Source organism: Leopardus geoffroyi, chromosome A3, assembly GCF_018350155.1.
Source record: "Leopardus geoffroyi isolate Oge1 chromosome A3, O.geoffroyi_Oge1_pat1.0, whole genome shotgun sequence".
Taxonomy (NCBI): domain Eukaryota; kingdom Metazoa; phylum Chordata; class Mammalia; order Carnivora; family Felidae; genus Leopardus; species Leopardus geoffroyi.
This window is the reverse complement of record NC_059336.1, coordinates 44,852,117-44,876,804: the sequence shown is the minus strand read 5'-3', so window position 1 is coordinate 44,876,804 and position 24,688 is coordinate 44,852,117. Positions and strand designations below refer to the sequence as shown.

The 24,688-nt window shown below is 46.8% G+C and overlaps 1 protein-coding gene and 1 long non-coding RNA gene across 3 annotated transcripts in view; one reads left to right on the top strand and one right to left on the bottom strand.

Moving 5' to 3' along the window:
- The window catches only part of RIN2 (Ras and Rab interactor 2), a 225,272-nt gene extending 207,857 nt beyond the window's left edge, over positions 1-17,415 (bottom strand). Inside the window, exon 1 of the mRNA XM_045445438.1 lies at positions 17,304-17,415. The gene's annotated coding sequence lies outside the window, so the exon portion shown is untranslated. The remainder of the gene's footprint in view (positions 1-17,303) is intronic.
- Positions 17,416-17,540: 125 nt separating this feature from the next.
- Positions 17,541-23,254, top strand: LOC123580553. Of its 2 annotated transcripts, none has more exons than XR_006703363.1 (2): positions 17,541-18,252; positions 22,973-23,254. It is a non-coding gene; the product is annotated as an uncharacterized LOC123580553 (long non-coding RNA). The 2 variants fall into 2 exon arrangements; XR_006703362.1 differs by having other exon boundaries at positions 22,970-23,254.
- The last annotated feature ends 1,434 nt before the right edge of the window (positions 23,255-24,688 follow it).

The following is a 24,688-nucleotide window of genomic DNA, read 5'->3' as shown; positions in this document are numbered from 1 at the left end:
GAATGCCTGGTAAAGTCTTTAATGAAATATAAACATCACAGAAATACTTACTACTTAGTATTTCTATTTTAGAGGGAAACTGTAAAGCCAGATTTCCCAAGTATTTCTCTACAGCTGGGGCAGGAGCAGAGCTGGAGGCTTGGAGAACATGCGGAGGATGGGCTCCTGTGCACAGAGCTCCACACTCACCTAAACAATGGTGGGTCACGTGATACAGTCGCTGTATCTGATAGATGGCTGACTTGTCTAACAAAGTGCCACAAACTGAGTGGCTTGGAACAACAGAAATCAATTGCCTCATAGTTCCGGAGGCCAGAAGTGGAAAGCTAGATGTTTGTAGGGCCAAGCTCCCTCTGAAGGCGCCAGGGAAGGAACTGTTCCTTCTTTGCCTTTCCCAGCTTCTGGTGGCCACGGGCACTGTTTGGCCTGCAGACCTAGGATTCCAGTCTCTGATCCTCACAGGGCCTTCCCCCCATCTGTTTTCAGGTCACCTTCCCTACCGGCATGTCTCTGTCCAGATTCCCCCCCCCCCTTTTTAATGTTTATTTATTTTTCAGAGACAGAGAGAGACAGAGCATGAGCAGAGGAGAGGCAGAGAGAGAAGGAGACACAGAATCTGAAGCAGGCTCTAGGCTTTGAGCTGTCAGCACAGAGCCTAATGTGGGGCTCAAACCCATGAACCATGAGATCATGACCTGAGCTGAAGTCAGATGCTTAACCGACCAAGCCACCCAGGTGCCCCCAGATTACCCCTTTTTATAAGAACAGCAGTCATCGGATGAGAGACCCCCCCCTCATGACTTCATCCTCTTGACTGAATCTGCACAGACCCCATTTCCAAATATGGGCACATCTGCAGTACTGGGGATTAGGACTCCCATAGGTCTTTTCGGTGGGGTGGGAGGGGGGCATCATTCAACCCGTAACAGGGTGTAAAGAGACTGATCACGTATCCGGGAATTGTGACCAAGGCACACAATCAGAATGGGCATGTTCAGCAGTAAATCGTTAAGTGCACGGCCAGAGTGCCTGACAGGAATGTCCTGTCTCCTGCTCTGTTGTGCCAGGGCACGGAGCCCTGAGCACCCTCTCAGAAGTGGGTGAATGCCAAGCATGCTCGCTGACAGCTTAAAGACATGAGCAGGCAGAGTGGGTGGTTCCTGACCATTGATTTGGAGAAGCTCTGTCCATTCAGCCTCTTCAGCTGGTTTCAGTGACCTCCTGTTGGCCCTGGGAGGTGCTGGGGCCTCTGGAGGGGTGGGTGCTAAGTGAACCACAGCTCTGCCCCCTGCTGGCCTGGGGTGTGCTAGAGGCCAGAGGACAGTATTTGGGAGATGAGTAATAGAACCTCAAAATTCCTAATGTTACCATGATTGTGATCACAGTCACTGTAAAAAATAACGTCATGGAGTGGGTAAAAATAAAATAAAATGATTTTCTGGAGGCATTCTCAATTCCTTCACATGCCACAGAGGCAGAAGACAAGGTGGGAATCACAACTCTTCTTGACTGAATATTCCTCTCCCATCTTCTGCAATCCGTGGCTCTAGATGCCTCACTTCTTCTCTAGTTGCAAAAATACTGCTTTTATCACTTGCTGCTCCAAGAAAAATACAATGTGCCCAGCCCACATTCCTATCTGACTTCCTTTGGAAACAGAAGTCAGGGCTGGTTCCGCAGAGCGCCATTTGTTGCCCTATGGCCCTGTCCTCTCTAGGGACCCCCAGGCTCCCCTTCCTGCTTCGGTGAACTGTGCTGGGTGCTGGGCTCAGGAAGGGAGAACTGACACTTGAGTTGGCTTAGGTGCATTATGGAACCTGAGTTCAGAAACTCAAGCTTTGTCTTTACCAATTCTCTGTGAAAAAACAGAGGGAACCTGTGAAGGTCTCCAAACCCTGCCTGTGTGTGAGAGGAGTTATTCCACAGACAGAACCTAGGGTTAGAACGAAGGAACCCCCAAGGCCATGGAGACTGGTGCTTGCTGTTCAGCAGAAAGGGCATGACTGTGAGTTTTACATAAAGCTAAATTTCTTCCTTTTTAATTATATTCATTATTCTAGAACACATTTTATTAGTTTATTTTTACCCACCCCGTGACATTATTTTTTACAGTCACTGTGATCATAATCACCGTATCATTAGGAATTTTGTGTGCATTTGCTCACAATTCCTATGTGACCCTTTTATCTAAAAGGGGAAATCTAGACAGAGACATGTGGGTGGGGAAAGCGACCTGAAGACATGTAGGGGGAAGGCCCTGTGAGGATCAGAGACTGGAATCCTAGGTCTACAGGCCAAGCAATGCCCGAGGCCACCAGTAGCTAGGAGAGGCAAGGAAGGAACAGTTTCTTCCCTGGTGCCTTCAGAGGGAGCTTGGCCCTGCAGACACCTAGCTTTCCACTTCTGGCTTCCAGAACTATGAGGCAATTAATTTCTGTTGTTCCAAGCCACTCAGTTTGTGGCACTTTGTTAGGGCAGCCCTAGGAAACTAATACACCTTCATATTTCTGCATGGGGATACCTAGAAAGATATCATAGGGTAACTGCTAAGAGCTTAGATCCTGGTATTTGATAGACCTGGCTTGAACTGTGGCTCTTCCACTTCATGCTTTGTGACCACAGATTAGTTACTTAATCTGTCTGTGCCTCAGTTTCTACAATATGAGGAAAGAGGAAAAATTAGAATATTTCATGGATACCAGGGTATGATGCATGAGGTGATCACCTCACAGGCTTGTTAAGATTCTGACAGGAGGTCAGAAAGTGTGAACTGAGCACAGGGCTGCCACATGGGGGGCACTTGGTACCCTCAGCTGATGTGATTATCAACGGGGACCTTGGACCCCCTGTCAGTGGAAGCTTATGACTCATGCAACATGAGCTCTGCATGGCTCCAGGGCTGGCTCTAAGGTGCATGACCCATGTAGCCACACGGGCCCTGCCTTCACAAGAGCTCCACCCTTAGTTTAATGCTCTGCTGACACCACCTTAAAATTATTAATAATTTTTTTTTGAGAGAGAGATAAAGAGAGAGAGAGAGAGAGAGAGAGAGAGAGAGAGCATGTGAGCAGGGGAGGGGCAGAGAGAGATAGGGAGAGGGAGAGAGAATCCCAAGCAGGCTCCACACCACCAGCACAGAGCCTGATGCAGGGCTCGATCCCATGAACAGAACAGAGAGATCATGACTTGAGCTGAAACCAAGAGTCAGATGCTCAACCGACTGAGCCACCCTGGCACCCCATTATTAATTTTTAAACAAGGGGCTCCCATTTTCATTTGCACTGAGCCCACAAATTATGTAGCTGGTCCTGACTTGCTCCACCAGCCATGCACATGGGCTGAAAAATCTATCTGTCACCAGAATTTGCAAGAGCAATTTCTCTTCAGAAGTTAAGGGACTCTCAGGAGTCTAGCTTCTTTACTAGCTTCAGAGCATTACTGTCCCCCAGTGCCATCCGTCAGACGTGGGTTGCATTTAAATTTTCAAATTTGTCTCAGACTTAATTTGAATACAACAGGTACTTAAAAAAAAAAAAAAAGCTCCCTTGAAGAATTTTTCCCGGGGTTTGGAGAAAAGGATAAAGAGGAAGGACTTTCATAGCCCATTTCCATCCTGATTCTTCGGCGTGCACCCTGGGGCCTTGCATGGTGTACCTGAGTATGAAAAGTGTCCCACTGGCACTTGTGAAGTCTCCCTCAGAACAAGGCACACTTTTATTTTTAGCCCAAAGGGAGATTTTGGCCTCTTTAGCCACGCTGCCCCAGCCTTCAGGCATCTCTCTCCTTAAATGTTGCATTCAACAAATATTTATTAATAAGTATTTATATGCCAGCGCTACTCCAGGTATTGGGGAGGCAACATGGAACAAAACAGACAAAATCTGAATTTCCTCATTTATATCAGGCAAAAATAAAAGCTTGATGAAAAATAAGGCAGGGAATGTAGATGCAGTGGGTCAGGAGGGTGGGACTGAGGTTTGCTATTTTATAGGGGGTGGTCAGGACCAGCTTCTCTCAGGACATTTCGGGGGAGACCAGAAGGAAAGGAAGGGAGGGTCATGTGGGTATGTGGAAGGAGCTTTCCAAGCCAAGGAAGAGCCAGTGTGGAGGCACAGGAGGGTTTAGGCCTATTTACTAAAGCAAGGATACTGGTGTGGCTGGACCGGTGAGAGGCAGACAGGTGAGTGTGGTAAGGAGAGCCCCTGGCTCAGGGGGACTGGCAGGTTGTGAAGAAAACTGTGGATTTTACTCTGAATGAGATGGAAATTGGAGGGAAAGGAAATGTCCTGATGGCTGTGAACTTGCTAACAAAACATGGACAGGAGGCAAGAACAAAGCAAGAGATCAGTTAGGTGGACACTGCAAGACTCCAGGTGGGAGATGACAGGGACCTGGAGGTGGCAGGAGTGGGATGGTGAGAGGTGGTCAGATAGGCATCTATTTTGAAGGCAGGACTGACAGCACTGCCGATGGACTGGATGTGGGGTGTTGGCGGGGGGTTGAGGCAGTCCAAGGTGCTGAGCATGAACACCTGGAAGAATAGTGCCATTTCCTGATGGGGACACGATGGAGAGCAGGACAAGGAGCCTGTCTGAGACATGTTCAGTTTGTGATTGCTATGAGACCACCAAGTAGAGATATCAAGAAGGCCACTGGATATGCAGCAGAGGCTGCCATTCGGGGAGACCTTCTGCACACAGCAGGTACTTAAAGCAGTGGGACTGGATGAGGTCACCTAGCACAGGTATCAGTAGGGAAGAGAAGAGGCCTAGGGACAGAGTCAGGCACTCTGATGTTTAGGGATCGAGGAAATGAGAAGAGGCTAGCAAAGGAGGCCAAGAAGGAGACCCCAATGAAATAGGAGAAGCAAGAGAAGATGTGGTCTTCATAGTCAAGTATTTGTAAGAAGGAAGGACAGGTACCTGTGTCAAATGCTGCTGGAAAATCGAAGGAGATGGGGAAGAAAAATTGATCATTGGATCTGCCAACACGTAGGTCATGGGGGACCTTGACAAGATCAGTTCAGTGGGCAATGTCTTGACGGAGTGAATGTAGGAAAGAATGCAAGGCCCTATTGTAGGGCCAAGTTGTGGAGGCAGGAGCTGGTAGTGGATGTGGGATGAAGGTAGGTTCTCCAAAGATGGGCAGAATGCTTGTGTCTGGATGGAAATCACCCAAGACAGGGGAAGGGGGAGACTTGGTGATCCAGGACAGAGAGGGGGTGATTACTGTGTCATAGATTCTAAGTCTAAAGTTCTCTTTTGGCCAGCAAAAGAACGGATTCAGGATTGAAAGCAAGAGATGGTTAATGTCCAGGAAAAGACAAGAGCCCCGAGTAAGGGTCCTTGCCCCATATTTATTCAGATCAGAAGGCTTACAAATGTGATGGGCATGTACAAAGAGACAAAGAAACTAGGAACATTAACTTGGGGACATGAAGGAAAAGGGGGATTTTGAAGATATACAGTGTTTGGGCTTTAGGTCAATATGAAACAAAATCCTGGTGCCAGGCAGATGGGTAGATGCTTGTCAATGGCAGACAGGAGGCGCCATGCCTGTTTATCTTTGCTAGCCTAAGGGATAAGACAGAGAGAGGGAATAACCTCAGGGTTAATAAGGCACCTTTTCTTTTGTTAACCATCTCCACTCTGGGCAGTCCATAGTCCAATTCACCAGTTTACCTAGCCTGGCCCTATCCTTCTGTGAAAACAGCTCTTCTGCTGTAGTACTAAATTGGGGGTGCTTCCCCCCTGAATATCTAATCGTGTTTATTTCATATACCTATGTATTGGGCACCTTTGCGCCTGTTCCTACTTTAGGCCTTTGCCTCTCCCTCTCTATTCTGGGGGTTCTGTACGCCCTATTTTGGGGTGCCTTTGCACCTCCCTATTCCTGGCACCTTTGTGCCTCATTCTTGGGGTGCCAATCTGGTTTACCCAAACTTGGGTGTAAGCATTTTATGACTTTGCATTTCTTTATGCCTTGTTAACCCATTGGTGTAAGCCTGGGGGATTCCTAAGCTTATCCCCCACACTGCTGGAGTAATGTCCTTGAGAATGTGAGAGAAGTTGAAATCTACTGTACAAGCAGGGGGTGGACCCCCTAGAGGAGCACAAATGTTTTATGCTTTGTGGCAGAGGTGGGGTAGCGCATGTGGGCACAGGTACAGGTCTGGTGGCAGTTTTTTTTTTTAATTTTTTTTTTAACGTTTATTTATTTTTGAGACACAGAGAGACAGAGCATGAACGGGGGAGGGTCAGAGAGAGAGAGACACAGAATCTGAAACAGGCTCCAGGCTCTGAGCTGTCAGCACAGAGCCCGATGTGGGGCTCGAACTCACGGACCGCGAGATCATAACCTGAGCCGAAATCAGATGCTCAACCGACCAAGCCACCCAGGCGCCCCTGGTGGCAGTTTTAAGCTGGGAGTGATGGAAGTTCTGATTAATTCTAGTTTCTCAGTGAAATAAGAAGTAAAATCATCAACTGAGAGTGAGGAGGGTATGGGAGGTTTGAGAAGGGAGGAATCCGAGTGAAATAATAATCCAAGACATATTTTTTTCAAAACCTATTAATAGGCTGTGAAATTGATTTTGAAGGTTGCCCTTGGCACATTTTAAGTAAATAAAACAGGACAGGATCAGAGAAAAAGGGAAACATCACAGTGTTAGTTCCCCAATCTTTATTTCATTCCTGTATATATGGATGTGTTTTTTTTTTTATTTTTAAGTTTGTCAAAGACTGATCAGAGCAAAAGAATGGACGAGTTAATAAAAATGGAGCACCCACATCCACATCCACCTGCCTGGTGCAGGCACAGACTAGGGAAGGTGTGGCTCAGGGTTGAGTTTAGTCATGGCAGTCACTTGAGAGAGGCAGGCAAGACAGTTACGCAAAGGAAGGGTTCTATTCCCAAACCATGGAATCCCCACTGGAAAGGAGGCAGATGTAGACATGAGGCAGAGGGACAGTGACCAGGGTGCATGGTTGGTGAATTGTAGAGCATGGTAGTGGCTGAGCCAAAGCAACTCTACAAGAAAAACAAGATTTCCTGATTCCTCCTCAAGACTGAGGGCAAGGAAAATTGTGTTCCTTCACCAATGTTCATTTGCAGAGGTTTTCTGTTGAATGTTCATTTGCAGAGCATTTTCTGATAAAATGCTTTATCGGTCAGAGAGCACTCTCCTTGTGTCTGTGTTGGGCTTTGGTATGGTGTGTAAAAAATCTGAGGTCAAATGGTATCGTATTTTGGTCACTTTTCCCAGCATTCACCAACAGGAAATTTCTCTCAAAGGCAGTTTTGTTGAATTAAATAATACTTCACCATCCCATTGTAAGGTACTTTCAGTTCAATCAACCTTCAACAACTATTCTGCTATGTTCATCAGTTATTATTTCTATTTCTAGAATGATATTTATTTTAGAAAAGCATCATAATTCTTAAGAGCTATGAAGTCTTACGTGTTTTGGTTATGTTTTCTTTTCTTTCTCTCTTTCTCTCTCTCTCTCTCTCTCTTTCTTTCTTTCGAGAGAGGCAGAGGGAAAGGGAGAGACAGAATCCCAAGCAGGCTCCACACCCAGAACACAGCCTAATTCAGGGCTTGATCTCACAGCCATGAGATCATAACCTAAGCCAAAACCAAGAGTCAGATGCTCAACCGACTGAGCCACTCAGGCACTCCTGAAATCTTGGTTCTTACACCAGACCCCTTTCTTCTCTGGAAGAATTGAATATAGCTTTCCCTAAAAGCCATTCACACCTTCACTATATAGTCTTTCATGGGATGTGTTAAGAATCCCTCCATACTGGGGCGCCTGGGTGGCTCAGTCGGTTGAGTGTCCAACTTCGGCTCAGGTCATGATCTCGCGGTTTGTGAGTTTGAGCCCCGCGTCAGGCTCTGTGCTGACAGCTCAGAGCCTGGAGCCTGCTTCAGGTTCTGTGTCTCCTCCTCTCTCTGCCCCTCCCATGCTCATGCTCTGTCTCTCTGTCTCTCAATAATAAACAAATGTTAAGAAAAAAAAAACTTTAAAAAAAAAAAAAAAGAATCCCTCCATACTAAAGACGAACTAAAAGCCACAAGTTTAAATGGATTCATGGTAAAAGAGCCACTACAATGTTACACTTTTGTGCCATTCGTTTTCTTTCCTTCTTATAGCTGATCATATTTTTCCTCTTGCAATTACAATTTTAATGGTTTCTTGATGCTTACACTAAATGAAAAATGTCTTAGAGAAACTAAAAGAGGGACACCTGGGTGGCTCAGTCAGTTAAGCAACTGGCTCTAGGTCAAGATCTCATGGTTGTGCGATCTTGCCCCAGTCGGGCTCTGCACTGGGTGTGGAGCCTGCTTGGGATTTTCTCTGTTCATCTCTCTCTACCTTCTCCACTCAAGCTCTCTCTCTCTCTCTCAAACTAAATAAATACACTTAAAAAAAAGAAAAAAACAAAAGAGATTGATTTCTACCTCATATCAGTCATCCAAATCAGACTTTGTCAAGCAAGGTATCTCTCTTGAGATCTTGAAACACAATGCTTAAAATCTCATCAAATTCCACATGGTCCTGCCTCTTACTCTGATTTCTCTGTCTCAACCATTATTCCAGGTGTTGTATATTCAGAAGAGCAGATGCATAGAGTTCTTACTGGTGGGACATCACTGGTGGGATCCACATGTTAGATTGCAACCCCCTGGTAACAGCTTACTCCCTCTGTGAGGCTGCCTGTGATTGGCTAGTTTGAAACAAATCACATATCCCACCGTCTTGTGCTTCCATTAGGGGAGCCCTGCACCCACCAGAAACAGGAGGAGGGGATGATGGTGGTTATGGGGCAGAAATGATGGAGGCAAGAGGTGCATATGCTCTCAGATGCTTATATGTATTTATAGAGGAAGAATTTGACAAATGACTGGCCTGGACAGTCAGGGGTATAGACTGCCATTACCTGACATGATTAAGAAATTCTCCTTCAGATGTTCAAATGTTCTCTTGTCTCCTCGACCCATGGTTCTCGGTGTCCTCCATTCTACACCTCATCAGTCTTCAAGGAACCAAGAGCCAATGATCGATTATAGAAACAAAGAGCTAACCATGTCCAAGAAGGACATTTACACAGTTACAAGCATCCTGTGATTACCATGAATGCTTCCAATAAGGTCTGAAGGCATAAATGTCTGCAGTAAAACTGTGGGAAATAACACTGCTGGGAAACATCTGGGATGGTCTTTGGGGGGCCAGGGTGACTGCTCACAGGCATGAAGGCATAACCCTCCTGGCAGAGGGTTAGTGAGGAACTCTTGATCCTCATCCATCACAAGAAATGAAGGGGGGCTAATTCTTCCTGACCGTCTGCCCTGCCGGCTTCTGTGAGGCTGAGAACAAGCATTCCCCAGACCCAGGCAGATGCTGCCAGTGGTCTGCCCATCTCCCCTCAGACTCCTTTACCATTTTCCTGGCCTAGGCCAGCACCTGTCTCTGTGGGAGGAGGGCTTCAGGCTGACAGGACCTGCTGTGCCTGCATGCAGAGACAGCAGAAGTGCTGGGGGCGGCCCTTGGCCAAAAGCTGACCCACGCAGGGGGAGAACTACTCCAGTCGGCTGGCCTCTGTTCTAGCCACTCTGGTGGGCCCTAGCCAGTCTCCAGAACTTTCCTGTGAAGACCTCCCCTTATTTCCTGGTAGACAAAGGAGGATGAGATTCTCCTTAAATCAGAAATAAGGCACAATCCCCCACAGAGCCTGAGCATGGCTTTGTGACAGGACTGTGCTGCCAGGGCAGTGGATGATAGGTTTCCCTCCCAGACTCTCCCCATCTCTCCAGTCTGATCTTTAGGACATGACACTGTCCTCCACACGTCCCATACACTGATTCTCATTCTTTGCACCTGACATTCCTCTATCTGAAACCCAATGATTACTAGTCGTCCACCAAATAATCCACCTTTCAGAGCTAATCCCTTCCACTGTGAATCCTTTTCTGATGCCTGGGACAAGATAAAGTGCCCCTTCTATATGCAACCAATGGCACGCTTGAATAGAAAGAGGTCACTGTGCCCTGTCCTCACCCCTGCTCTTTGATATGACTCCACCCCTAGTAGGTACCAGAGTCCTGTGAAAATTCAGTATAAGAGAAGGGGCTGGCTCAAGCCAACATTACAATGTAGACTATCTATAACCTTTACAATACATTATGGCCTAAGGTCACTCTGTACACTGTTTAGGGAAAGACATTAGCTAAAAATATTAGGCATAATTGGGGTATGAGACAGGCCCACGGGAAAACTATGTGTAATGCCAAGTATGTGTTAAGTATGTGTCAGGACAGGAATGCAGAGAGAATGGGTAGGAGGCCCCAAGGACAGATGGCCAGGAAAAGGGAGGGACAGGTTGCTGTGGAGTATGACTGCCACTTCATACATCAGACCTCACCCTACCAAGGGGTAGAAGCTTTGAGAAAAGAACCCTACATGGATACCTTCATCAACCTGGGGGGGGGGGGGGCCTTCCTGTCTGCTCATCTCATTGGCCCCTCCCTCTCCTCCTCCCTCCCTCCTTCCGCTCCTTTTCTGAGAAGCCACTAAACTGTTGGGGGTGGAGTCTCCTTCCTTCAGGGTGTTGATCCAGAGAAGCCTCTGAAATACACCCCCACCACCCCTGTGTTTGATTAATAAAGAGAAGGTCTAATAAAAAAGAAAACATCTTCTTTAAAAAGACAGGGCCTCTGTCTTAGTTCCCATTCAGATCCCTAAACTGCCAGGGGGAAAAACTGCATGGGAAAATAATAAAGCACTTTAATTAGGAGTTTTTGGGTTCAAATTCAGCACAAGTCTGTCTCCGGAATCAAGCACTGACCACACTGCCCTGTCCTCAGCAGCATCTGTAAGCACCCCCTGCTAAGGTTGGGGGCCCGAAGGACCAGCAATTACACAGACACACCTGCATCTGCACCAGTCAGATCTCAGATCTCAGATCTCAAAGGAACTCTGAAGTCCCTGAAGTCAGCCAGGATTCCACACCTCTCAGCAGCACAGAAACCAGACACCAGAGTGGCCTGAATATGGATAACCAAGGCCTGTGGGTTGCATTCAATTTGTAATTTACTAGAGGAAGATCAAAAATTTTCATCAAGTCTTAATGTATCAGTGTCCCGGCTTAATGCAATCCCAGACAAACCCCACAGAATGAAATTTGACTGGAAGAATTAATAGCATAACCAAAAGAATTTGGAAAAAAAAAAAAAAAAAGAAAGATGAAAGTATGGCAGATGGAGTAGGACTTTCCTGCCAAACAGTACAGATTACAGAGCTGGGGAGAGGTTGATCCATTCACCAAACGATGCTCGGTAAACTAAGAGTTAAGCTGATTCTCTTTAAATCTGTAAAATGGACACCATCAAAGTTAGAAGGAAACATAAATGGTTAGTTGTTTGAGGATGCAGAAGGGCTTCCCAGGCACAAGAACCGTTAAGGAAATCCAAAGGAAAAGTACAAGCATTTGACTCTACAAAACGCTGAAGTGTTTGTAGGACAAAAAAAAAGTCATGAACACTCAGCACTTAGACAAGAAAAGTCTGGATAGTGAGATGAGGGGTATTGTTTGGATGCCACCTCACTCTGGTGCCATGTGTCCAAGTGATAAACCCCGTGCCTTCCAAGACACAGCTGCTGGTTTCAGCCCTGCCTGCCGGTGTGGGATCTTGGCTCATTTCTGGGGACTCAAAAGTTCCTGTGCAACCCGACCCATGAAGGTGCCTTTTGCTTACCACAAAGGAGAAATATCTGTCTTGATTCATTTTTTAAAATATTTATTTATTTTTGAGAGACAGAGCATGAGCAGAGGAGGAGCAGAGAGAGAGGGAAACACAGAATCCGAAGCAGGCTCCCGGCTCTGAGTTGTCAGCACAGAGCCTGACAAAGGGCTTGAACTCATGGACCATGAGATCATGACCTGAGTTGAAGTCAGAAGCTTAAACGACTGAGCCACTCAGGTGCCCCTGTCTTGATTCATTTTTAAGAAGTATTTTTGTAATCAAAGCACAGTTAAATGCAGTTGGACATTAGCTATTTGAGAAAAAAATAAAAACACCTCTGGTGATTTCATAATAAAGAAAAAAATGTCTTATAAAGCAAATAAAGTTTATTTAGCTTCCTATTTAAACTAGTTAAGTGTTCTGATTTTTGTATTTAGTATTCCTGACCTAGAACATGCTATCATATATGTGAAAACCAAAGTGTTTGTTTATTTCATTTACTATGTTATCCTACTCAATTAAAATAGTTAATTCATTAAAAATTGTAAAATACAGGGGCCCTGAGTGGCTCAGTCGGTTAAGCATCCAACTTTGGCTCAGGTCATGATCTCGAGGTTCATGGGATCGAGCCCCATGTCGGGCTCTGTCCTGACAACTCAGAGCCTGGAGCCTGTTTCGGATTCTGTGTCTCCCTCTCCCTCTGCTCACACCCTGCTAGTGCTCTCTCAAAAATAAATAAACATTGAAAAAAGAATATTAAAAATACTTAATGACATGGGATAGCCTGGGCCCTGACCAATCACAACAGACGCTGGCCACAAACTAGCAGGTTGAAAACTCTGGACTATCTGCTCATCGGTTCTTCCTCTTCCTTCCCTGTGTCTGGCTTCACAATCTCCATCTCTGCTCCTGGATATGGGCTTCCTGGTTCTGCTTTGACCCCTTCCTGCTTGGCCTGTGGTCTCTCCCTGTGTAAAACAGCTTCCCTGTTTTCAGTCCCCAGCATGCCCCAATGACACGTTGTCTCCAGCTGCTTATTGAAAATTTCTATCTTGGTAACATCCAGAACTTTTGTAGGGGCCAAGAGCAGCCCACCCTAAGATGGGCCAAGATGCCATCTTCATGGATGAAGATTATTTTGACTTCAAAGCAATCAAACCCAGCAGATTCGAGGAAAATCTCTTTACCTCTCCCTCAACTGCCTGTCCGTACTAGGAAGAGAGCTACTACCAGAGATGTCTCTGTACCTAAGAAACTTATCTGCATAATACGGCAACCTCAGACCCCTAACCCTCTCCTTATCCTCATGTTGCCTGACTGTCCTTGGAATCCCACGTCCGTGTGGATTCCCCGTATGTCATTAAATTTGATTTTTTACTGTTAATCTGGCTCACAAGAATCCCATTTATTCGATTCAAGTCCTTAGAAGGACCTTGAAGGGCAGAGGAAGTTCTTCCTCTGCAACACTTTTAAGTTCAAAATATTAAAAATTAAAAAAAAAAATCACACTATTTCCCTCCCACTTTCTTCCTTGGCCGCAAACGCAGGAGTGAATACACACACGCACACACCCAATAGGTCCATTTTTCTCAAAACAAGTCAAGTTTCCTTGACTTCTGTGATACCGTCCTATTCCATTCAAATCCCAGAGTCTACTTCCTTTCCATGCTTTGGAAAAATCTCCGAAAAAAATCTGGAGATAAATTCCCTCAGCACTGGAGACCCAGAAATGCGAGTAGGCAGAAGTTACTGTCTGCTTGTGGCCACGCCCCCTCTGATGTCAGTATCACCTTTCCCAAGGCTCCTCCACTAGCCAGCCAGAGTCCTCTCAATCTCTGAAATTCAAACTCTGGCTTCCCCCATTGATCTCCTGTCTTAAATGCAAAAGAGGCTGAACAGCCAGGGTTACCCATCTGTGAAAAAAGCACAGAATAGTTGGATGCTGGCAAACTCTTTCTTAAAAACATCAGATTTCAAACAATGGATGCCTGTGAAGTGGCCCCTGCCATCAGCAGCCCTTTGTTCCAGATCCAGTAGCTACCTTTTCAGGAGTAAATGTAGCCCTTGACCCACTACAGAATCCACACTGCCAGCTCCAGGGAGACAACTGAAACCTCTGGGATGCACCTTCTCACTCAGTGGAGGTGATCAAACAAGATGTGCGCCAGCCCAAGAACCCCTACCTTGCCATCCCACATACACAGCCGCATGGGAGGCACGCTCAGGGAAGGCTGGTTGACATCTGCATGAAGACATGCTCCCTAGAGCCTGTTTGCATTGTTTACTGGACTCCTTTGGTTCCCTCAAATCTGACCAAGCCCTGGAGAATGGACTCCTGTTAGTCTAGCCCACAACAGCTGCAAACCAACAATTTACAAGGGGGGATTACTGTGCCTTTTTAATGTCCAGAATTTAGATTTTTTGCTGTCCTAAGCACTAATGGTCCTTGGAAACTGCCCAGATGTCAGAGGTGAACTAAAAAAACATTTGGGTGAACTAAACAATCCCCAAAGCGGACTCCTTAGAACACTGGATCCTAAAGATGCTTCATGAGAAAGAGTGTTCTGTGGCCGAATGAAGTTGGCAAACAGTCCATATTATGGCATCACCCTAAAGAGACCCAGCGCACATTATAATAAAAAAGGCACTAAAAAGTCCTGCAGAGGAAACCCTGCTTAACATTAGCATTTGTCCTAATGCATTCTACCACTATAACTCTTTAGTAATTTTTTCTTTAGTAAAGTTGCACCCTAAAACACAACTTGGTTAAATTCTGCTGCAGACAGACACTGCCCGGGGTGTACCTCTGAGCACAGACACCTCTAGCAAGTCAGCTGTGGTTCAGGGAGATGTGTATTGAGCCTGGAGCCATGGTCCCAGCTTTGGTGCTTTGACCTCTCCAGGCCTCTGTTTCTCACTTACCAAGTGGAATTAACAGTACTTTGGTGAAAAACAACTGAGGTATTATCTGTAAAAGCATTTTGCAAAGTGCTATAAAAATAATGATTATCTGCTAAGGATATACATCTATCTACTAAGGATATACCAAGGGATACTTTTGTTCATTCTTTTCAATGTCCTGTCCCTGGTGTTGGGGGTGAGGCAGGAAGAGCTATGATCTGGCTTTTGATTTTGTTCACAGACAGTGGGCAAGTGGGGTCCACACCTGTGGTGGCCCTGACGTCTCATCAGGGAAAGGAGGAGGGAGGTCAGGGGAACCTTCCCAGCTGAAACCACCAGAACTGTGAAAGACCATTAGGAGGGCTGGACATACATTGGGGGAGGGGGGGGAGTAAGACATAATACCAAGATGACATAGCCTGGGGAGTATGTGAAGAATGGATCCCATTAAGGCTGGCCTCCCAGGGCTGCACGCCCCTGCACGTAGAAATGAGTTCTCAGTCTCCTATATGCAGAGGAAGCAGATTCAGTCCAGTAAAGAGGTTGATTCTGGAGAATCGAACTCCTCTTTTTTTTTTTTTTTTTTTAATTTTTTTTTAACGTTTATTTATTTTTGAGACAGAGAGAGACAGAGCATGAACGGGGGAGGGTCAGAGAGAGGGAGACACGAACTCACGGACCCTGAGATCATGACCTGAGCCGAAGTCGGCTGCTTAACCGACTGAGCCACCAGGCGCCCCCCCCACCCCGAACTCCTCTTTGGAGTAGGTAGTGGCCCTTGACTTTGGTGAAGGGGAGGAAAGGCCTCAGGTGAGGACAGAAGGGCTGCTGGGAAGCTCTAGTGAACAAGCACATCCCAGAGCCCCAGAGGGAGTCAAGCTCCTCCCATCCACCCCTGCAAGGGCAGCAGGTGTGGGTCATTTTAGGTCTCCTCTACCTAGCTAACCTTCTCTACCTGCAGAAAGTGGCCAGACAAAAGTGGTCCTGGTTGCTTTGCTCTCATGTCCTCAGTCTCCAACTACTGACAGCAGAGTCTGTAAACCTCATAACTCCTGTCAACCACCAGCCTTCTTCTCTAGACCCAGATGCAAGGACCCCTCACTGTCCCAGGCCCCACCTGACCCCTGACGCCCTCTATAGAACTACCCCAGTACCCCAGCACAGGGAATGCAAGGGTTCTCTAGAGACACACTGGAAGTTGAGGCCAAAAGGAAAATGCACACTTCTCTATACACCTATCAAAATATCCCCCCATACTTGAGCTGGGTAAAAAGTTAATAAAAGCTCCACCTTAAAAAAAAAAAAAAAAAAAAAAAAGGACTATATATAAAGCCAGCATTGCCTAATCTGTTGCAGGCCACTGTCAACCCTCATAAACCTCCAGGTGGGGACCGGACAAACAGGGTGACTGGAAACCACTGTTCCCATTGCACAATAATGCAGGGGCCTAACAAAAGCGGTCTTTATGTTACATGTTGGTATTTTGTTCATCGTTGATTTTTTACATTAAACTTTATTTTTTAAAACACTGCCTTAAAATATCTTAATTAGGGAGTACTGCCAGTGTTTATTTTTGCTCACTATTTACAAAGTCCTGTCAGTGGGAGAGTGCTCTGAGGTTTCCTTATTGATGACAGCACGTTCCTAAGAACCCCCAATGTGCCCGAAACCCTCAGGCCTGCAACCAAGTGCGGCTCTACTGTATGCAGCCTCCTCTGCTCAATTAGGAAAACCCAAAGGATTCGAGATCTTCGAGAAGAAAGGCGCCTCTTAGGGCCCGGGGGGCCGGGTCTTGCCCTGTATTTCTTGGCAACAAATCACAGGCTTTAAAGCAGAATTCTGCAAACGCTGCCGTCCCCCGACCATGCAGGGGCGCCCGGTGCCGGGTGGGCGGACGCTGCGCGGGTGGAAGCCCAGGCCAAGGGTGGAGGCTGAGCCCAGAAGGGGGCGGAGAGGCCTGAGGGTGGGAAAGTGGCCCCGTCCCTTCCCGGCAGGAACCCCGGGCTCCTCCTCCTCCCGCAGCGCAGCCATCAATCAGCGCGACAGCCCAGCGCCCAGGGGCCAGACTCACGGACCCTCCCACGGGGTCTGGTGCCCCCGGAGGAGGAAGCCTCGGAAGGGGGCGTCTGCCCGTGCACGGAATGGGCGCACAGACTGGAGCTGCGCTGGGCACCCCGGCTGTGCGACCCCCAGTCCCGCCCGCGCTCCCAGGCACCAGGCGCACTTGACACCCCGTAGGCGGCCCGGAAGGTAGAACTCAACAAAGGTGCACCCCCCTCCTTCCGCGAGCACTCACATACACCGCACCTGGAGCCACCGCGCCCGCACCCTCCGGCTGTCCCTCACCCCACCCCCGCAGAGGTCGGCTAAGGATACTCCAACTGGACCTGTAGTCGCCTCAGGGCGCCGGAAGGTCACCCTACCCGGGTCCCGGCGTCCCACTCCCTAGCACCTCCTCCCCCACCCGTTCCCACAACCCCTCGAGGGCACTCGCTCTCTCTCTCTCTCCCCCCAGGTCCCCTGCGGAGGGGAAGACAGTGCGAGCAGCAGCACCCAGGGCCTCGAACCCCGCACAGCCCCCGCCGGCACCCCGGAGCCTCCCCGGGTGCTGGGTGCGGACACCGGGGGTGGGGTCTCCGCGGCCACCGCCCCTTACCTCGCGCAGGCCCTCCCCGCAGGTCTCGGAGGCGGGGGCGAGCGGTGGCCCGCGGACTAGCGCGGGGCTGGGTTTCCCCACCGGGGCGGAGCGGGAGGTGGAGGAGGAAGAGGAGTAGGAGAGCGGAGGGGAGGGGCAGGCTTTGTGTCTGCCTCCGGCCCTCCCACCGCTCCGGCGCTAGCCATCCCCCTCCCCCAGTCACCCTCCGGCGCCCGAGGAACGGACGGGGCGGGGGTGAGATGAGGGGGCGAGGACGGCGCCTGCGCGACCCCGGGTCCGACCGCCCCCTCCCCTCGTGCAGCGCACCCTCCGCCCCTCGGGACTTGCAGTCTAGGCGCCTGCGGGTGACCTGGAACCCTAGCTGCAACCAGGCGAGCCGAGACCGAGAAAGTTGATCTAACCCGGAGCAAACTTGGCTGGATCAGCTCCCGACGCGCCTCGGCGCCCCCGCCCGGCTCCTCTGCACTCCCCGGGGAGGACCGGAGTTCTGTTCTCGGATATTCTTCTCTGTCTCCTTTCTTTGCGCTCACTGCTGAGCAGTTCAACCGGGCGCACACCTCTCCCCCAAGCCAGCCCCGCCAGCCCCGCCAGCCCCGCCACCCGGCTGCAGACCCCGGGATCAGCCGCGCGTGCTGGGAAGCCCCTGTCGGGGAGGCACGCGTGGGCTCCGGCCCTTTGTCCTGTGCCCGGACGCGCTGCGGGGGCCCGGGTGTTTCGTTGCATCCCCGCTGGGAAGCGGGCGACCGGGGGCAGTTCCTAAGTGTGCAGAGCTGCCCAGCCCCGCCCCGGCCCCAGGGAGCCGGAGCCGCGGGGAGGCGGGATGTGGTTTAGCTCAGCTCTAAGCCACCCTCGTAACGCCTGGGGATAGCGAAGAGGGCTGACGGGGAGCTGGGAGCGGCCCTGCCAGAAATCTGCAGTCGTCTTTTCTTGCGAGTCAGGCCCGTCCCTGGTGAGCGGCTGTGCTTTTCCACTTGCCTGCCAAGGAGAGCACCTTTGTGGGGAAATTGCTAACAGTGTTAGAGTTACCGAAGTAGCTGGTGTCGCAAAAGGAGCCTCAGGCACCTGTTTGGGACAGAAGCAGGAAAAGGAAACAAAGTCCTTATTTTTATTCAAGGTCTGCTTCAGACAAGTAGCCAAAGAGGAGAATAGCATTGGTGTTCGTTCTTGGGATTCCTGCTTTCTAAAGATTTGTTTCATAATCAGCTCAGCTCCCAGGAAATCATTACCCACTGCACTTCTCTTAATGTTCTAAGTCACCCATTCAATAAATGATTGAGCACCTGATATGCACCAGGCACTGAGCTAATAATGTTAGCTCAGTGTTCCCAGGGGAACAAAACAGAGCTCCCTGCCCTGTTGGAGCTGACATTCTGGGAAGCAGGAGCGGGAGAAAGGGTAAATTGTGAACATCAGTAAGTCACTTACCTGGAATGTTAGAAGAAGTCAGCAATAGGGGAAAAAAGAAAAAGTAAAATAAGGAGGCCAAGGAGTGCTGGTGTCTGGTGTGGAGGGTAGAATTGAATAGTGGGGTGGTCAGAGTAGGCCTGGTTGGGAAGGTGGGATTTGAGCAAGGACCTGGAGGAGGTGCATTAAGGTCAAAGGCTCTGAGGTGGTAGGTGGACACCCATGAGGGTCTGAGCAGGCGGTGACAGGATCTGATCTATATTGTTGGAAGACTTAGTTTGATGCTGTATGGAAAGCCAGCTGTGCGCACAAAGTTAATTGCAAGTTAGGAGCTATTGACATACTCTAGGCTGGAGAGAAAGGTTACAAAGACCAGAGTTACAGAGAGTGCACACATAGAGAAGTACTTGGACTCTTATTTATTTTGAAGGCAGAACTGTCAGAAATTCCTAAGAGGTTGAATATGTTGGCAAAAGGGAGAGGTGGGCCAAGGCGCACCTGGCTTCATATCTCTCCCTCTTCAGTCCCTTCTGCCCCCAAAGGATTCAATTTTATATACAAAGCTCCCCAAGTAAATATTCTCCCCCTGTCTCTGTTTCACTCAACCTCTTGAAAAGTTTCTTCATCTCGTGTACATTACCCCATGGATGGCCCTACAGGCACAATCTGTTTTAAAACTTGGAGCTCATTTGGCTCTGTCCTCCCTCAGGAAAACCTCTTTTACTGTAGAGATGGATTTGGAGATTATTCACTCAAAACTATCTACTGAGTAGCTACTATGTGCCAAGTTCTATTGTAGGCGGTGGGGCTAGAGCAGTAAACTGAACACACAAACTGCTGTGCTCTCATGGAACTCACATTCTAATGGGGAGACAGGGACAATAAACCAGACAAGGTTGATGATACCTGCCATGGTGAAAAATTAACTCAAAAAGAGAAAGAGGGTGGTGGGGAGGCTACAATTTAAAACAGGTGGTCAGGGGCACCTGAGTGGCTCAGTTGGTTAAGCATCCTAGTCTTGATCTCTGCTCAGGTCATGATCTCACGGTTCGTGGGATCGAGCCCCAGGTCTGGCTCTGCACTGACAGTGCAGAGCCTGCTTGGGATACTCTGTCTCCATCTCTCTCTGCCTCCTCTTCCTCTCTCTCTCTCTCTCTCAAAATAAATAAATAAACATTAAAAAAAAGAAAATTTAAAAAAATAAAAGAGGTGGTCAGAGAAAACTCCAAGAAAAAAAAAAATTAAGACAAAAACTTTGGACCCTTTCATGGACTTATCTCACATTTGGCAGGTTTGATTTCCTACCCCAGGGTCCTTGGAGTCTGAAGTGACCACTCCAGTCAGCTGCAGAGATCACAAGTGCTCTGGGGCATTTTGGTCAGTGGAGGACCAGCTAGCCAAAAAAATGTCACTTGTAATGAAGTTATTTTCCCTCTAAAGTAAACCAAGCAGCACTGGTTCTGCAAGCATTGCCCGGAGCTGGCAACTCAGCAATTTCTGTTCTTTGTGGTAGAAGTAGAGGTGTCTTATGCACATAAAATGACTTGAAAAGAGTGTGTGTGTGGCTTTTTTTTTTTTTTTGTCTGGGTCTGAGCTGTAGAATAATCATCATAATAATTATGGCAATTCTTTGCTCCCCAAGTAAATATTCTCCCCCTGTCTCTGTTTGCATTAGAACTGGGTGACATTACTTCGGTCCATGCCCATAGCCACCCTGGGAGTCAAGTAGAGAGTATCCCTGGATAGTTAACTAATTCCTAGTGTTAGGAATTACATAGTCGTTAGATGGTAGTTAGAACTTCCCATCTCCGTCTCCAAAGATGCAGTGCATGTAGAGGGAGGTGGGTCCTCACAGAAGAGGGCATTTGGCAGGGGTACATATTTTATTTACATTCTTACTTATATGTTTGTTTACTTAAATCTGAAAGAAAGTCAGTGATTATCCCTGGAGTGTGGGATTATTGGGACTTTAACTTTTCAAGTTGTAGGTCTGTAAACTGTTTAAAATGGTATATTACTTTGTTAATCAAAATAGCATTAATATTATATATAAAATTATATACACAGTACAAGTGTAAAGGCAAACATACATAGAATTACCTAATATTTTAGTTTTTCCTTTGACCTTATTATTTAGACCAATTAAAAATTTCCAAGTGTTGAGGTTTGTTTTTGTTCTTTAAATTTTTGTTATTAATTTCCAGATTTATTGCATTGTGGACAAAGAATGTAGTTTATATAATTTCTGCTCTTTGAAATTAATAGAGGCTTTGTTTGTGACCTAGTATATGATCTATTTTGAAAAATATTTCTGTATCAGAAAAGAAGGCATGTTAAACACCCCCACAACCAGTTCTATAATTAGCATATAGTAGTTGTTGAAAACTGTTTATTGGTGAACCTGAACACCAACTAACTAAATGGTAATTCATCTTTTATATTTATTCTAATTCACGATGTCATTTATTTTTACTATCTCATTTGCCAGTCTCCTAATTTATATCCTGCTTTTTCCCTACTCCCCTTCTAGGATATAATAGACTTAGGGCAGATGTGTTAAGATCTTCCATTTCAATTAGGGTTCTGATGTTTTTCTCAAAATTTACAATTCTGGGGTGCTTGGGTAGCTCAGTTTGGTTGAGTGTCCAACTCTTGATTTCAGCTGAAGTCATGATTCCAGGGTCGTGGGATTGAGCCCTGCATTGGGCTTTGTGCTGAGCATGGAGTCTGCTTAGGATTCTCTCTCTCCCCCTGCTTGCTCTCTCTTGCTCTCAAAAAAAAAAAAAAAAAAAAAAAAGGAAGAAAAAGAATTTACAATTCTTTTTACATTCACAATACAATCTATTACAATTTACAATTATTTGTATTCTAGCACTTTCATGCTAGATCCACACTGTGGATCATGTAGCTATCAGTATAATAAACCTCCTTTGCCCCATTCAGTGTGCCTTGATTCATTCAGAAATTCCAATCACGACTTCTGTTTTCTTTGTGTTTGCAATCAACCAATGCATTTTTGTCTATCCTCTATTTTAGACATTTCTGCATCATTTTATTGTAGATGAATCCTTTTGGAGCAACATATGCCATAATTGAATTTTATTTTAAACCCACCTGGTAAATTTGGTTTAATTTCTGTCACCTTGTTTTATGCTTTTTGGGTTTAATAAAACCATGCCATTGCCTAAGTTCTATGCTTTTTTTGATTAAAATAACTAAACTCTATCTCTTTATATAGTCTCCTGTATTTGAAAAGTATACTTCTTGTTTTAACCATAGTGGTTCATTCTCTAATTATTCAACACATGAATCTTAGTTATTTACTGGGTGTCAGGCACTCTTCTAAACACTGTGACTATATGATAAGACGGATAAAAATCTTTCTCTCAAGGTGCTTGCCATCTAATGGAGGGGGACAAACAATAAACATACGAACACATAAAAATGAAGATATACAGGGCATGATACATGCCATAAAAACATGCCAAAGTAATGGCAGAGTTGCTCAAGGACTTACCTTGTTTGGGTGATCAGACCTCCCTGACAAGGCTACATGTCATCTGAGACTAATGACAAAAGAGGGACGAGTCAGGTGAATTTCTGGGAAGGAATGTTCCAGTCTAAGTAAGAAGGAACAGCCAGAACCAAGGTGCTAAGGTGAGCTTCAAGGAGCAGGGAGGAGGCTACCAGGCCGGAGTTAGGGGCTTAGGGACAGTTGGAGAGGGTTTCAGATGGAAATGGCTCAATCTGGTTTCCATTTGTAAGTGACCAGAAAGGCATCCATGCGAGAAAAGGATGGAAGAGGGGAGACAGCGACGAATGGGAGGAAACTAGCAAGGTAGCTTTGCAGTCACTGGGCGAGGGGCTGTGAACAATGTGGAGATGGTGATTAGACAGGGACTGAGACAGAGGTAAGCAGGTGGACTCCAGGTATGCTGTTGAAAAGGCTGAGATCATGTCATTCTGGGTGGCTCAGCTGGTTAAGCATCTGATTCCTGATTTTGGCTCAGGTCATGATCTCACGGTTTCTAGATTCAGCCCCATGTTGGGCTCCACACTGAATGTATAGCCTGCTTGGGATTCTCTCTCTCCGCCCCTCCCCTGTTTGCACACCCTCTCTCTCTCAAAATGAGTAAATAAACTTAGAAAAAGAGAACACATCACTCCAAAATAATCCATTTGACATACTAATTGGAGCTAAAGGCACTTGAAAGACAAAGGAGCAAGAAGGATGCTCTGACCTCCCCCTTTTTTCCTGAAAGCAGGACAATGCAGAATTCCCATGTGAAAGCCACCCTCCAGGGACCAGGAGGAAAAGCACACTGTCATCATCAGAGATGGGGAGTTGAGGCCAAGAAGAATCTGTACAGACCACCTCATGAAAACAGCCTTCTCTTCCTTTTCAACTCCCCCTATTTCACAATCATTGCTGTTTGTTCAACCTGAATGCATATGAACATTTAGACCTAACCACTTTGGGGGGCATCATTTTCCTGTGAATGCTTTTTTGTAAGTGTAAAATAGAATGTGTATGCTTTTTTGTTGTTGATCTGTCTGATGTTGACTTAATTCTTCGGCCCAGCCAGAGATTCTAACAGGATAGAGGATAAGTTTGCCTCCCCTATGCTATGAAGGTAGGGCCTACTGGGTATGCTCTGCTACATATCCCTCCTGTATTACATTTGGATACAATTAGGTTACATTTTCTTTTTTTTTTTTTTTCAATATATGAAATTTATTGGCAAATTGGTTTCCATACAATACCCAGTGCTCATCCCAAAAGGTGCCCTCCTCAATACCCATCAACCACCCTCCCCTCCCTCCCACCCCCCATCAAACCTCAGTTTGTTCTCAGTTTTTAAGAGTCTCTTATGCTTTGGCTCTCTCCCACTCTAACCTCTTTTTTTTTTTCCTTCCCCTCCTCCACGGGTTTCTGTCAAGTTTCTCAGATCCACATAAGAGTGAAAACATATGGTATCTGTCTTTCTCTGTATGGCTTATTTCACTTAGCATCACACTCTCCAGTTCCATCCACGTTGCTACAAAGGGCCATATTTCGTTCTTTCTCATTGCCATGTAGTACTCCATTGTGTATATAAACCACAATTTCTTTATCCATTCATCAGTTGATGGACATTTAGGCTCTTTCCATAATTTGGCTATTGTTGAGAGTGCTGCTATAAACATTGGGGTACAAGTGCCCCTATGCATCAGTACTCCTGTATCCCTTGGGTAAATTCCTAGCAGTGCTATTGCTGGGTCATAGGGTAGGTCTATTTTTAATTTTCTGAGGAACCTCCACACTGCTTTCCAGAGTGGCTGTACCAATTTGCATTCCCACCAACAGTGCAAGAGGGTTCCCATTTCTCCACATCCTCTCCAGCATCTATAGTCTCCTGATTTGTTCATTTTGGCCACTCTGACTGGCGTGAGGTGATATCTGAGTGTGGTTTTGATTTGTATTTCAATTAGGTTACATTTTCGTTGTTCCTCCACTGCCACCAACCTATGCCAAGCCACCATCATCACTACGCTAGGCAGGAAGCTTTCTGCCTGGAATCTGGCATCCACTCCTGCCCCCTACTGGTTATCCTACACATAGCAAGTAGAATGGTGTATTTAGAAGGGAAATTGGATCCTATCACTCTCCTGCTCACTCTTCTTGCTACCCACTATTCTTAGAAGAAATCCAAAAATCTTTCCCATGGCTTGCAGAGTCCTCCCACTCTGACCCCAGCCCTCTTTAACCCCATCTCCTGCCAGTTAACTTCCAGCTTTCCTTTTGTTCCTTGAACACACTGAACCTGATCCAGCGCCAGAACCTCTGCCCTAGCTGTTTTCTCTCTGGTCCTTTGCATATCTGCACCTCTAGTACAGAGCACCCTTTTGGAGACTTTATATGCCTGAAGATATTTTTATTATGTCCTCACAGTTCAGCAACAGTCTGGCTAGTTATAAAGTTCTAGGTTCACAGTTCTATT